Source organism: Lagopus leucura, unplaced genomic scaffold (assembly GCF_019238085.1).
Source record: "Lagopus leucura isolate 7727_CA_CO unplaced genomic scaffold, USGS_WTPT01 Super-Scaffold_100157, whole genome shotgun sequence".
Classification (NCBI taxonomy): Eukaryota; Metazoa; Chordata; class Aves; order Galliformes; family Phasianidae; genus Lagopus; species Lagopus leucura.
In genome coordinates, this window is record NW_024962334.1 from 6,832,243 (window position 1) to 6,848,093 (window position 15,851).

At 39.3% G+C, this 15,851-nt stretch overlaps 1 long non-coding RNA gene across 1 annotated transcript in view; it reads right to left on the reverse strand.

Moving 5' to 3' along the window:
* Nucleotides 1–1,194: 1,194 nt before the first annotated feature.
* Nucleotides 1,195–15,851, reverse strand: part of LOC122189729 — a 66,974-nt gene continuing 52,317 nt past the window's right edge. The window contains exon 4 of the long non-coding RNA XR_006181945.1: nt 1,195–1,296. This is a non-coding gene — a long non-coding RNA (uncharacterized LOC122189729). The remainder of the gene's footprint in view (nt 1,297–15,851) is intronic.

Genomic DNA, 15,851 nt, shown 5'->3' on the forward strand with positions numbered 1-15,851 from the left:
CTTTCACCTGGTGCAGATTTGCAGTCCTAACGGCAGTCAGACAGGCATTTGATCGGGTGTCAGAAAACCAAGCAGGTGTCTGGAACGCAGTTAATCTAGAAAAGCTTAGAGTTCTGATTTGCCAGAAGGGTAGAAGACACAATTTAATACAGACAAATTCTCCAGTCACCACCACACCCATATGCAAAAGCAACAATATCACCAGTTTTGTGTCCTTTCGCTTCCTTCCTGGGGCATCTGCCAACTAGCCTCTGCATCCGTACTACCCAGCTCCTTGGTTGTGGCTCTGAAGAAACCATATGTTTCATACATCTATTGCTCTGGGAAATAAACTGCTTTCAGAAATGTCATCTAAAAGCTGGGGGTTTAACTGCTGCCTTTAACTGCCCTTATTCCACAGCTAAAAATGTCTTAATGGAAACAAAAAGTAACTGTATTAAAAATACATTTTCTTCAAAAGAAGAGGGAATTGAGATGCCATCTGCACTGCTTCTGGCTGCCGTTCAGCTCCTTAAAATGAATGCCAAATTAACAGCAGCACTTCCCCCTCCCTGCTTCCTTCTCCATCTCATAGCTCGCTTTAAGTTTCACCCAGAATCCTTGGGAAAACAAAGAATACCACCTCTGCAAAAACTTCAGCAGGGTTTGTTTTTTTCTGTGCTTATTCTCTATGGCTGTTACAACTTCCCCATGACGTTCCCAAGGTCTTGGCTTCCCTGCAGGCAGGAACGTTGGCTAGAGCAGGTTGGGCAGAAATTCCTGCTGGATTCTGCTATGATGCTGCTTGCAGTTTCTGGTCCCAGGCACAATTATTTGGTGCTGGGCATCTCCTTGGTCTCCACGCATCTGCCTCACTTCCCAGGTACATCCTTCAGTCAGGATCTTCATGTTCTCTTTGGGCGTCCTTTTCTCTCTGGAACCCCTCTCTCAGCACCAGCTCTTCCTTCTGGAAACCAAGCTTCTCCAGCCCAGCAAGAGTACATAGTGAGGCTATTAACTGTGGGCATATCTCATTATTCTATCAGTTCAAGGATTCAGGATGTGCTACTTGCACTTGATTCAGGTGTTATCAACTTTCCAAGCAGTGGTATCAGAGCCTGAAGATTCTTTAGAGCTGGAAAGAGGAAGAAATCCTACCAACAGTCCAGGCTGAGGTACAACACAGTCACAGGAGACTGGTATTGGCCTGGGAGGATGTTTCACCACTTGGCAAAGCCTTGTTTCCATCAGTTTCCACATTCAGCATCCAAAGCTACAGTATTTGCACCAGTTCTGTCCATTCGTGATTGCTGCAGTCTAGAGCAAGAACAAACCAAGCGCAGCACGAGCTTGTAAAACCCATCCATTCCAAGCACCAACTCAGTGGTATCTTCTGATACAACTGAATTAGTTCTATCTACAAGCACAGAGGTTGCCTTCTCCTTTTCTTTAAGTGAAAGAAGCCTCCAAGGAGCAATGAAGACCTCAAAAAAAACAAAGGCTGAAACACAAACATCATTTAACAGCTTGTTTTGCTGCATGCCTCATGGACTTACACAGTTCATGGTGACGTGGTTATCTATCACCCTATGGTTGTTACAGTACTTTACAAAACAGCCAGCTCTCACACAGAATCATAGAATGTAAGATGCCATTCAACATTATCAGCATTTGAGATAAGTTACATGTCACCAATTTATATGCAAAATGATTCCAATTCTCCTCTGTTTCTTGACAGTTTGGGCTAAAGATTGGTGTGGAGCCACTTGGGCATGGAGAGTGGGATATTTTTAAGCTCGATGAACGTTCCTTTCCTTTGATAGTGTGTCACTGCAGCTGACTAGTGAGAGTCAGCCACGCATACACATGTTGAGCATTCAAGACATTTGACTTGGTTATATTTACAGAAAGGCTGGTCTTGTAAGTGCTTGTAATTAAAAGCCATCCACAAAATACAAGCTAGGTGAATTGGATACAACAGTTCTCTAAAACAGTGTAGAAGGGGGACAGCTGAAGAGCAATGGAGTCTATAAGAGAGACAGATTGTAGTTTGACTTGATTGTCTTCAGGATTTAGTAAGTCCTTATCTTTATCTTATTTTTCATACTCCAATCCATACCTAGACTCCCCTAGGCAGTCACAATCCCAGTGTCTCTCTCCTATTATTAAACAGAGCTGTGAAAAATATCTTAGCCTATACTCAGAAGACAAAAAAAAAAAGATGAATGAATAACCTACCATACAGTTTGAGAATATCGCTGCTGCTTGGCAGTCACATATACAGATGGAGTAAGAGCTCCTTTATGTCCTTGTTTACATTATCTAGCAAGAACTCTGATAACTCAAGCATTAGAGCACTTGCATTACAGATTTCCTGCTTTAGAAAGAGCCGTATCAACTATTGGAATATGAAAACTGATCAAAATTCTGAATTAAAAACAACAGACCCCAACAGTTTTCACCCCTGGGAATACATGAAATTGCAGTTCTGATCAGAAAACTGCGCTGAACTTCCAGAAGTACTACATCACAACCTCCAATTATTACTTCTGCCTTTTGTAGAGATCTTCATTATTTCATGACAAATAAGTAGTACTGTATAATGATATATTACTTCTATTGAAGCCAGTATATGGATAATCCATTATTTTCAAAGTCCTCCAGGGCAATTTCTGATTAGTACTCAATTTTTTTCTATTAAACGGTTTGACAAAAGAGCATGTAAAATAAAATAAAATGTTCCTATACTCATAGCAGCAGACGTGAAATATTTAAACTGAAATACACCTTTTAAAAAATTATTTATCAGTCCACTAGTTTTTCCTTGAGAAGTTTCAGATTTATTTTTTTCCTCCCTATCAAAAGGGATAAAACTGGGTGTTAAAAATAAGTTCCAACTCTTGATGTTCACACATGCTTCAGCAAAGTTAATACCTAAATAGCTCTGACAGCTGTATTCATGAGCCAGCAAAGCCAGGACACAGGCACAGAGCACACAAGTGAGCCTTATCAGCAGGCACTGGTCCCCAATATGCAGGAGGGACTCTGCAAACACAACCGGCTCCACACTTGCCCGCACATTTCAGGATCTCTCCTCCCTGCGGCCACCCTCCACTAAAAGCACTTTTCATTAAAAAAGTAAGGAACAAAGAGAAGAAAGGAAAAAAAACAAAAAGAGAGAGTTAATCCCTTCAGCTGAATATCTTCTGCTTGCTTTGTGCTGCACTACCTCAGCATGAACCAAAACCCTGCCTCTCCCTGGCCCATTCTCTGCAAATGAGGCACAAAACCCAGAGGTGGTTAATGAATATGCTGCAATTTTTTTTTCTTCCAGAATCAGCACAATGTTGCTTGGCACAGGTGCACTTTAACAATGATAAATCTGGAAAGTTCACATTGATTAATTACTCTGATTTTCACATTCACCCATCTTACACAATGAAAAGGCAAATCAAGCTGTTGGAAGTATCTCTCTCTCCACCTCCCTGATATTTTATGCTGCCCTTTTCTCCTTTTTTTTTTTTTTAAAGGAAACAAACAAACAATAAAACCCTGTTTCTCAGCATCTATTTTTAGTTGTAACGTTTTGGAACACACAAGCAGAACTGGATTCTCTTAAAACATAGTTCTGAAAGTAGAAAAGAAGAATTTAGAAAAGCTTCTAGAACAGTTAACGAGTTCAACAGTCACTTCCTTATGTTTGGGAATGTGCCACCAGCCCATCATCAGAACATCCAGGCATTTTCCACCCAATAAAGACAAGCATTGCCAGCTTTCCTACTCATCTTCATGGAACTAGGGACTTTTCAGGTATCAGGCCAACAAACAGCATAAGGAGTGATCACTAGATACCCTGCAGGAAAGCAACACCTTTTCAGAAGTAAAAGGGCTTCTGATGTTTCTTCAAAGGGATCAGATTCAAAATAAGCTCCGTATCAGCTCTGATCCACCACCAGACCTTTCACTACAAAATGCTCCGCACCTTTCCATTTGTTTTGATGGTTAATACACAGCTGCTTAACGTATAAAGAGCTAATCTAAACTGCACTAGAAGCTACTGTGCCCTGCAAAGGCTATCGGAGATCCACCAAGTTATTTAAATTAGATATAAAAGGTCCTACCTTCAAAAAAGACAGTAATTCAGTGAATTTTCAGGATGCCTAGAGCTCTAGGAAGAGAAGATCTTTGCAAAGATAAATAGATCTACTGCCTAAGGGATATCAAGCAAGTTCAGAATTGTTACATGCTCTATCATTATTTCCACAAAATAGGACTTTTGGGACTTAAGCAAATAATTGTTCAAACACTGCTTCCAAAACTTAATCCTCCAAATCCACATATCACAGGAGTATAAAAATCAGACCTTTTGATTCAACTGCTAACAACTCCAAGGCCATCTACACCCAGATGTGAAGTAACGCTGTCACCCTCTATGGAACGAAGTAACACTTCCCCCCCTACATGAAGCAAAACACAAGAGCAGCTTGATTACCACTCTCAAATTCAAAACAAGCAACACACCAGAGTAAGGCATGTGACTACATAAAAATAATAATAATAGAACAGAAAGCATCCGTAATTACTTAACATTACAAGCCTCAATTAAGAATCCTTAGTTAACTGTGGTTTTTGCATCCTCTGAATCATCCGAGCCAGCCAGCAGCCATCAGTTCAACTACAGAGGGCTGATGAATCTGACAGTATCATTTTTAACAGCATAGATATCCAGCTAGCAGTATCAGAGCATCCTTCTTGTAGCACACCAGGTCCAACTTGGTATTTCAGAGGAGTATGTTTTGCTTTTCACATCACCACTACCAGAAGAGAAAGCATGACAGACAACTACCTGATTTCACAAAATTACAGGAAATAAATGAATAAAGTCTCTGAGAGTGCATAGGCAGCGCAGCCTAGGCATTCTGTATTCACTCTAATTAGTTTCTTTGGAGCAGATTGCTTTCAATAAGCTCAAGAAAATTGAGCTTGATTCACTGGAGACAATCTGGGTTCAGTTGTTAACCTTTTAGCCTTTAAATATGGAAGTTTCTTTAAAATCTATAACATTAACAAGTGCACTCATCAATAGAAATCAAGGTAGCATCAAGACATGATTTTCTTTTTAATACCAAAACAATTCAAAAATGAAAAAAAGCCGTATTTTTTCACCAATTAACAAAGTCAGAATCTGCCTGAATAAGACTGGAGAAGAGACCTCAAGTATTTCTACGCTACAACCGTTCCCAAATTTGGATAGAATCAACAATACTACTAAACAAGTGCAGGCTTATCCACATGCCCCAGGGATGCTGCTGGCCAGTACTTAGTGAGGGACGGAGGCATGACAGACAGCCAGCCCATTCCCAGGCCAGCTGATGTGATTAGGGCTGGCCAGCCTGCCCATTCCTGCAGAGGCTGCATCTGTTCATGAGCACTCTTGCATTAATAGTCAGATTCCTGCTTACCAGCTCCGAGATGCTTTCTAACTGAGGTAAGCCGAGTCCTCATAATTCTCAAGCACCTACAGTTGCCCTGAATGACACTACAACTAGGGAAAATATTCCTGTCACAGAGGTCAGATGACCACCAGAATCAGCAGTGACAATATACTAATACAATAAATCGTTCTAACAGTTTCAGAATTGCTTGCTTTTGAATCAATTCCATTACAACAACATCTAAGAAGAAAAAAGCACGCAGGAATCCATCCAAAAGCTTCTGCTGACTCAGATGCAGTTAGGTGGGTTTAAATTTCCCTCTGGGGAACTAGATCTTTTGCCTTAGTATAAGAACCAGAACAAACGTATCAAAAGGATCAAAACAAAATTCTAACCTTAGTGCAGAAAAGTTTATGAAGGAAACTTAAACTGCATAAAGAAAACAGCAACTTTCTGATGATGCCGAAATTGATTTTGTTCTATACTTCGTGGTTTTCATCCAATAAAATTAAATTGACTTATATTTTCCTCTTCTGTGCTCAAAGATTTTAGTCTTTCTTGTCTCCCATGGCCCACTGTGAGCAAAATGAGCTATTAAAATCAATGTTATGGTCATCTATTAGTCAGCTAATAACAGGAGCGAGCAATTATCCAAGGTAAAGAATGTAGCTCATAAAGGAGAAAGTAAAACCTTGCCTACGATTAGATAGTAACAGGCTGCAAAAATATTATTTTACAGATGCCAAGAAATAGAGCTTCACTATAAAAAATGCTAAGTACCTTTATGTTACCCATAGAAGAGAAGCCATTAGCTGCATTACTTACAAGCTTGGAAATGGAAGAAATGTGGAAAGAGTGTTATCTCTAATAGTGATTAAGTTCACAGGATAACAGGAGGATTCCTCTGCTACTTTTTCTATTGTCCAATAATTCACAGTTCTTATGTTTTTCTAACTGTAAAATTGAAGTATTCACCTCATTAATCCAGCAGGAAATTAATGCCATAAATGCAATGACTGGCATTCTTCTTTGCCAGTGAGCTCAGTTAGTTTACTGTGGGGTCAGAAAAGCTCAAAAGCTGATGCAAGGAGTATGCAAGCCCACCACAAGATGGATGGAAAAGGAGGAACTGCTCTGCTGCCCTCTCTGTAGTAGTCCCCTCCCACAGCATCATCTCTGCCATACTGCCTAACCACTCCTGCAACTTCAGGCTCTGCAAGGATGGAGCAGGATGGTTCCATCTCCAAAAAGTTTAATGTCTAGAGAGCACTAAAAATAATTGTGCAGTCCAGCAACAAATCCAGACACTGTGTAGGGACCACAAAATATCTGATTAGAGATGCTGAAGATCAAAATAGCCTTCTAATTCCTGAAAATAGCTGTCCTCAGGATCAAATACAACTGCATGATAATCCAGGTGAGGATAATCTAGGAATTTTTGCAGGCTTGGTAGATGAGCTGTTCAGTGGAATACAAACTTATCACTGTAACATAACTAACAGCTAAAAACTTCACTGTGTGTTTTCCTTATACTTTGTGGTATTATGCGAGTCAGTTCTGCAGGAATGAGGAAATAGCTCACCCTGACATGCAAATAAGAAGGTGCCACACAATAGTGGAAGCAATGAGAAAATGAGGGCAAGTAATTTACAAGTGATTTAAATGGATTAGGAGCAGACTCCTAACATGTAATCACCAAAGCAGATCTCTTCTCTAGAAAAGACAATAATAAGCAGCTTCAAACAGTAAAGCAGAACGCTGTTTGTCTGCTTTCTACAGTGGGATTATTTGCAGTCCTTCCTATCATGAACGTATTTCCAAACACACTGGAGAGGGAAAGGGGAGAGGAGTCTCCTATTATCTGACAGCTTGCTAACACTAAAGGCATAATAACAGATATTAGTGATGAAAAATGCTTTGGAAAGCAGGAAGAGGATTGACACTGTTTGGGAAACTAGATTTTTTGGGTTTTGTTTTTTTTTTTTCCTTTCCTTATATGAAAAGCCTGATTTTTGTGTTTTTAATAATGTTTGCTGCCCTTGGATACCAGCTAAATACAAACATCATCTCATTCCAAAAAGATTTTCAAAGCAGCAAGCATCTACATATCAGCAGACATAAGGCAGATTCTTTGGTAATCTGTACAAAGCAGAAACAACAACAACAAAAAGAAGAAAACAACCTTTAAGTCACCTTTAAAGGTAAGAAGGTTCAGGGACACAATAGGAAAATAAAAAGCATTAAGATATCATTAACTCATTAAGGTTTGACATTAACAGTTTGGCACATCCTGGGCTTTCCTTTGTAAACTGTTTTCTCAGCAGCCTAGACAAATCTTACGTAGGTGAAAGTTACACTGAGATCATCAACTTTCTCTCCTGACTTCTGAGCAGTTAGCTATGAAACGCCTATTCTGCATTAATACAAGCTTTCATTTCAGTGTTGTACAAGCGCCCAAGAACGCTGTCGTGACTTCAATGCTGTTGTGTCAGAAGAGATGTCAAAGACCTTGACCCACTCTACACACAATCAAAGCATGCTCTCCAGACAGGTGGAGCTTTTAAAATATGAAAGATGTTTGGATCCTCAATACGCACTCGTCTGTGGCAGTTGAGAACAGAGCAACACTGGGTATCACCATGGGGAAAGGTCGCCCTCCTGCCTGGGCAGTCAGCAGAAGGGAATGTATTCTCCCTTGACCTACACCAGGACACGTTAAGGAGGACAGGACTGTAATTTGGTTGACAACCAATGGTTTTTTTTCATCGTTCAACCTGGATGTAAAACAAAAAATGAAGTTACATACAATAATCATCTACTTGAAACAGAGTGAAAATTTATAGTAGAAAAACATTTTTCAGTAGCTGACAATTAGACCACAGACTCTGCCTCCTTGTGTTTTTCACTGTTTATCCCTATCTTTAAAAAAAAAAAAAAAAAAAAATCACATGTATTTTCAAAAAATATCCTTCTAAACTTAAGTGAGGTTGTCATGCTAGGCTTGTAGGCAGCTGGAGAAAACTAGTGACCTATCTACATCCCAGGGAATCAGCAGATTCCAAGCCCTTATGCTGACTTCTTCAGCTCCAGTCTCCAATGGAAGGTTATGTTGCTGTCTATGCCAGCTATACAGTGTCAAATATCACTTGACATTCAAAGAGACGCTTTAAAACCAATTGTGCCAACTCCTAAAATATTCCACCATGAAGATAAACATGATGCAAATCTGATCACCATCAAAGTGGAAATATATCCAGCAAGCATAAGAACATTATTAGAAATACAAACTTCTTCCTTCTAAGGGGACAACTGGCAAACCCTCAGGATCCCTCTGCATACATCCAAAAGGTTGTTCTGAGTTTTCAGGACATCATTTTCCTGCACAGACTGACAGTGCAGAGCAGCTACAATATGAACTATAAATAATTCATGTTTATTATCCATTTGGCACAAAAGCTGCTGCATGGACATTGTAATGCTTCTGGCTGTGCTTTCGAACAGAACTGTGCATTCCTTTAGGTAACTTTAAGCGTGTTTGTGGATTGCAACATCCAGAGTTAAACAGGAAATATCTTATCAGAAGTTCCTTCTGGGGGATTGAGTCATTCCTCCCACTCCTTCATCGCTGTAGGAACCAGAGGAAGAATTTGGGGGCAAATTGGTGGAATGAATTAGCTGACTGATAGCACACGCGAGCCTGATGTAGTTGCCTCAACCTCCTGTTCCTGTGGGAGTCACCAGGTGGCATCGTGACACAGGTTTACAGCATCTCTTCTCCAGCACCTGAGCACAAAGCTCTACTGCCCCGCTATGGGACGTTACTTCTCCAGAGAGGCTTGTAGCAGGTGGAAGAAAATCCACCCACTTTAATTTCCCTAACACAGATCAACTTTGCAGGTAGAATTGTTGGTCAGAATGGCTGAGGTTCCTGAGGTGTCTATGTTTACTTTCATCTTATTCCAAGGAAGACTAAAAATCCTATTCAGGCTTTCCTTCTTAATTCATTTAGACTCAAATGCTAACTACAATTACTGAAAAGCATCTTCAGTTGGACCTGACTGAGGGAGCTGTCTGGATACCTTACACAAGATCCAGGCTTGATCCAGGAATGGAAGAACTATTCACTGAGCCAAACTGAATGAAAAATATTGTTGAGTAAAGCTCCTAAGCTTTCAAGAGCAATTTACTGACCTGCACTAATGCTGTGGGCTTTTTTGTCCCGTCTATCAAGCAAGATCCAGAAACAAGTTTTTGATTATTTCTGACCCTGACATTTTTTGGCAAACAACAAGTGACAGAGGAGGAGGTGATTAATACTGGCAGAGGTAGAAAGAGCTGGTTTTCTGTAGGCAATAAATAAATGTCTGAATTAAGAAGAAACTGATATCCCTGAAATGTGATATTTCAAGATGGCATCCAATAACCACCAGAAGATTATAAAGCCTCAGTGAGCTGCCATACATTAGATCATGCACAGCACATTTGACTTTGAAGTGAGCATCTCCTTCCAAATGCAAATAGGACATTTTCTTTCAAGAACAAATATCAAACACAATGAGCATGCCTGCGTAAATCAGACTCATCTTCCACTTGACTTCATTCATTCCATTTCACTTCAGCCATATAAAAGAACTTCCTATTCTTTTCAGGGGCAACAAGTAATATTGCCTGTTTCAATTAATCTAAAGCTGAAGCAAATGAGAACGTTTCACTGGTGTTGACTGACAATTGGTGACTTCCTTATTCCTCAGATGCTCCATTGAGGAAGCGAGATACACGAAAGCCAGTCTCCTTTATTCTTACTTTTTTGGATTCTGTATTGAAAAAACTTCCTTGAAAATTATTTATTTGAACAGAATTATATTCATTATTAATAATAATTATGTCATTCAGAAGAACCAGGATAATGCCACAGAACTAGGGAAAACGAAAACAGATTATTTGAAATCCAAACACACTAAGAAAGTCATTAAAGGAAAAATATCTCCTAGCAAAATCTCTATTTTTATTAAAGGCATAGAAATAGAAGTGCACAGCATAAAATATTGTTTTACCACCAGTTAATTTATCATGTAGCACTTCAAATGAGAAGATAAACAAATGAGATTCAAGGAGCTGATGTGTCCTTTAAAATCTATCCTCTATCATTAAATTTTCCCTTTAATAAAATTCAGAATGGTGGAAATAATCTTGATTTTTCAAAGCATGAGATTTTAAGTGCACTTACGTATCAATATTTGTGTTCAAGCATACCTTAGCTCCTTCACTTACTTACTTAAACGAGAGTATTCACGTAACTCAACCAAATATAAATTGTCTTGGCTTTTAAAAGGAGATTGCCTCAGCTCAATAGTGAGCATCTGCTCCATTTTTACATGAGACTTTCTAAAAAGAAAAAAATTCCTAAACAAAAGAGTGACTTGATTATCTTCCCACCTTATTACTATGGATGCAGCTCTATTTACAGTTGAACAAAGTAAAATAAAGGTAGCAGCTTAGTTTAGAATATCACAATGAATAGGAAAAAAAAGACAGCACTAAATTTACCTCATTTTTAGCTTTTACTTTTTTTAAGCGAAGGTAAATAGTTTAAGCATTTTTGAGGAATGCTCTGCCCACCTGTCAGAAAAAAGGAACAAACAGTGGCAGATTGGTGAATCTTTTGATCATTGCATTTTAAGAAATAATTATAAACTACATTGAAACGAGGCCTCTATATGTTCTTCGGTTTTTTTAAGAGTATTCTTTTAGTTTTCTGTACTGAGTTGTCTATTCCAGATAACATGAGAGCCAGCTAAATAGGTGGAGGTCTGGCACTGCAAGAAATAATCCTTGCTTCAGGAACCTTTGAGATCGTGAGACACAGTAATCAACAAAGCACACAGTTCTTGCTTCCTTTGGATGGACCTGAAATGTTTTTGTAAAATTGCATCTAAAAGACCTGACAATCTTCATTCACACTGGCAATACACAGACTTTGAACAATCCCTCCAGAGGGACAGAGATCTTCTGGGACAACATACGTTCAGTTTGAGCGGGAGCATCAAAGCTAAAATCTTTGATGAGAGAGGAGAGAAATTCCCTCACAACAATCTCTAGGAGTTGAGCTTTCTCTGGTGCTGTGTTAATTAGGCCTAAACTCATGTTCTCATGCTGCAGGAAGAAATTCAGTCTGCAGAAAGGAAGATACACTAAACAAAACAACTCCTTTAGGGATCCCTAGTTCCTGGAGTAATTTTCTCCACTCCTCTCCCACTTCTCAAACAGAAAGTAATCGATTTATCATTACATATCCAATCTAATAAAAGAAATGTCCATCAGGAAAACTAAGCAGTGAGGCTCCTGTCCACATGTTGGGGAAGTTGTTGCCAAATTCAATTGGGAAGGAGCCTTCCAGGCAGGTAGCTGTGTGACTACATTTGGCTTCAGGGCAAGCACACATTAACACCAACAGAGCACAGAGCACCAAGGCATTTAGCCTCCAAGATTAAGTTTCCATTTTCCTTTGTTTTTACCTGCTGAGAGAAAATATTGACAAGAGAAATCTTCCAGACAGACAGCCAAACCAAAACATTTCATTTAGGGTTGTTTTGAGACCGAGTTCATAACAGAATTTATTTTGTCACAAAAGACAATTTGGACCTAAAATATGCTGCAGGGGAAAAAATAAATCAGAAGAGAGTTAGGAAAATGATTAAAAGTTGAAATTTCATCTTCTACCAAGAGTCAGTCCATTCAACAGAGAAGAGTAACTTAAGGATAGTGTCTGACTAAACACGGGACAAAACAAAAATCTGTAGTGGAAGGATCTCTGCCTGACAGACAAGTATTTAGGAAGATCTAAGAGCCAGAAACAGAAACAAAACCATTTCAGACAAGGAATAAAGCCCAAATGCTACGTAAAGCACATTTGCCACTAGGGCAGTTTACTATGGCTTACAAACAATCTTAAACCAAATAATTCTGGGAATTTTTAACCACACTTCACTGCTAGCTTTAAAGCGCCCCCATAATCCATCCAGCATCAAATTCCCAGGCTTTACAGGAATTCTACACATGGAACCAGTTTCAATTGCTCTTCTCTTTACTTTTGCCTGTAAAACTGAAGGTTGTAATGTACAGTTAAACTTCAGAACATCTTGAACCTGGTGCAAGTTTTTTTTCCATCACTCTTAGTAAAGTTACAATAAAAGAGCACCATTGTAAGGCCCTAACTAGATAGAGCATTGCAGAGAAAACATTTATAAAGGCCCGTCTCCATGTATTCTTGAACTGGTTATCTGTTGTGAAAGGCTGCAATGTGCTTGCAAATCCTGACTGGAGATGTACACCTGTGCAAATCATCACCACCACGGACACGAGAGCCCACACACACATTTCAGATTACAATGGCAGTGCTTCTGGTTTTGTCTGCGCTCAACATGCCTGTACATCAGTCCTCCTGCTGGCACTGGCTCACTGTGTTCTGATCGTTGTTTGTTTCAATACCCACTGCTGTCTGCTGCTATTGTCCCTTCCCCCAGATCCTGGTGAAGGACTGAGACAATGCATTCACTGACAAAGAACTGAAAATTATCTGTCTTGAAAACACTATTCATGACATTTTCTCTGGCATATTCCGATGCCAATGGAAAGCATGCTGTTCTGGTAAATACAGAAGGAAAGGACATTTTAACAGCTGCTCTTTTTTATTTTTGAATCTTCACCTCAAGCAGTGCTCTGGCATTTGCATTTAGCATCAAGCACTGGCAATTAACCTGAATGAGGCTACCTTCCCTCTGGTAGCAGGCGGAGAGGCAAGAATCACTTCATGTCAATGGATCCAAACATTTGGAGAACAGCTTTTAATCAAGATCAATACCTATAATGAGAAAAGGGCTTAAAAACTAGCAAAGCAATAATGCACATATTAGCTTTTTGATTGAACATGCTGATAACCTCAGAAAAAACAATTACACCAGCCAACCTGGAAAAAACATAATGGGACTGCCACCCTCACAAGGGAGCAGATTCAACCAGTCCCAAATCTTCACAAAGGCAAGCACCAAAATACTTACGCATCCCCAGCTACATCACTGCTCTTTTATCCAATGCATTTCAGAGGCTTATTCTCCAAAATATTGCTAAAAATGTTTCTTCTTCCCTCTTTAAGGCGTAATTGACTTCTCTAAACAATATACTTTTATGGTAACCATTTGTTTTTGTAGGCAAGTGAATAACTACTGTGTTTTCATTTTTAATGTATAATTTCAGACCAATAATCCTTCTGGGAAGCTTTTTAATAAGACATGAAATTCCAGAGGAAGAGAAAGCAGTAACATGAATGGCCTTCCCTTATTCCTATTGCTGTACTGTTTTCAGTAGTTACGATCGGAGACATTTAATGCCCTTTGGGTTTAATAACTTATTTTACAATTTCCTACTAATGCGCACCAAGTAACACAGCTATGTCAGGATTTAATGCTAATTAACAGGGCTACTTAAACAGCTGATCTGAATCATACATCTCAACTCAGTTCTCCCACAAAACATTCATCAAGTCTTAAATAAGTGACGTCCCTGCTTTTGCACTTTTCCCCATGATTCCCTGATCACACAGGATTCCTACTGTTTGAAGTCCCTCTTGGCTCAGTGCTAATCTTATTGAGTTTAATGTCATGAAGTCAAGCAAAGGCCAGCAAAGTATTCCAATGATCTTCTGCCAAATTTTTTCAAGGAAGTAAGTAGACCCCAGAAAATGTTTTGATTTTCTGAGAAGAAAATACTTAGCTAGAAAATACACAGCTAGTTTACTAGACACAATGAAAACAATTGCAGTTTCGTTAATTTCTGTCTGTGGCATGTGGCTAGTCAGCATTAGAGACCCACATTCCATACGACCCAGCGATGACAGTCACCTCAGCAGCATGACATCAGACACCCACATGTGCCTCAGAGATTTAGGACGGGGCTTGACAATTTGGAAATGAGACAGCAATCCAAGCCACAGTTTCTTCTCAGGACTTGCTCATGCACACAATTTAACTCCTTCCTCTCCTTCCCATATTTTACTTTCCAAGGCTAGCACCGAGGTTCCACCGCTACTTTCATTTCCGTGTTTGAACCAGGCTTCTCCTTCCATATACATGCTACACCTGAGTATACACTATGTAGTATCTACTAGACTTCTGAGAACTGAATTACCCTTCTCTTGATATGTTTGTCACATGAAGCACTCTTGCAGACAATCAGACAAGCAAAAGATAAGAGGTACAGACAAGCCTTATGCTAATACAGCATCATTATTACCTCATAATACAGTATACATTATTACCTCTAAGGCAATTAGTTTGCTATTAAGCAAGCAGTTTCCAAGGAGCTAATGTTTCACTTCGAGCAATATCACTAACAAATCTCACCTTCACTGTTTTCACTAGACCTTTGGAAATTTAGTTAGGAAAGCTTAAGGAGGTAATGATGATAGAGATGCACAAGGCTGTCCTTGGCACCCAGCTACAGCTCAGACTTGATGCAGCGCCCACACTGTGACCAAGGGGCTGGAGCTGAGCTCTGACCCCATGAGTATCCCTTTCCGCCACCTCCACCAGCAGCCAGACCAGATCTTGTAGTTAACAACAAGCAGAAGCAATAGTTTGAAGTTTTTGCTCAAGTGCAAAACAAGTGAGCACAGCAGGATGCATGATAAAGTCAATGATCTTAACAGATACTACAAAGAAAAGAAAAAAAAGCACCAACCAGAAACAACACCACCACCACCATACCATTTCTTCTAAAGAATATGCTTATAACAACTTAGTTCTTAGAGAAGTGCGTGCTCACACAGGATGCTTCATGATCATCTGGTGCACCAGTTATCTAAAGAATCTTACAAGAAGCAACGTAATACATTTTAACTAAATAGAGAATTCAACTGGTTACTAACATAGCAAGGCTATATTCAACATAGGAAGAAACACACAGATCAAAGGTCAAAAATATTGAATATTCTCCAACACTTTAGAAGAGGTCTGGGGGAGTTCTGCTTACAGCCAGAGGTCTGAGCTGTTCATTGAAATTATTACTACAAACTGTATAACCGGATTTATGTTGCCAGTCTAATTTATCATTCTCAAGCTACACATGAATTTCACTGAAATTGGCAAAGAAATAACACCAGGTGCAAAAATCAAGATGAAGCTGGGTTGTGTTGACTTCTCGGTATTTATTGCATGAAGAGGTAAATATTGACAAAGATTAAGAAAGATTAGAGAAAGGTTTGCAAGTCAATATGTGCTTGAAGGAAGAGAACACCTGATATTTATTCAAGTTGAGCAAGTTATCTAGAGATCTTTATACACTTTTTGTGTGGCAAGGACAGTACTGCCTTACAAAGGACCATCCATTGTTATCTAGCAGCTCATTTGCCTTTAACCAATGTTTTCTATGTTTTGGAAAGAA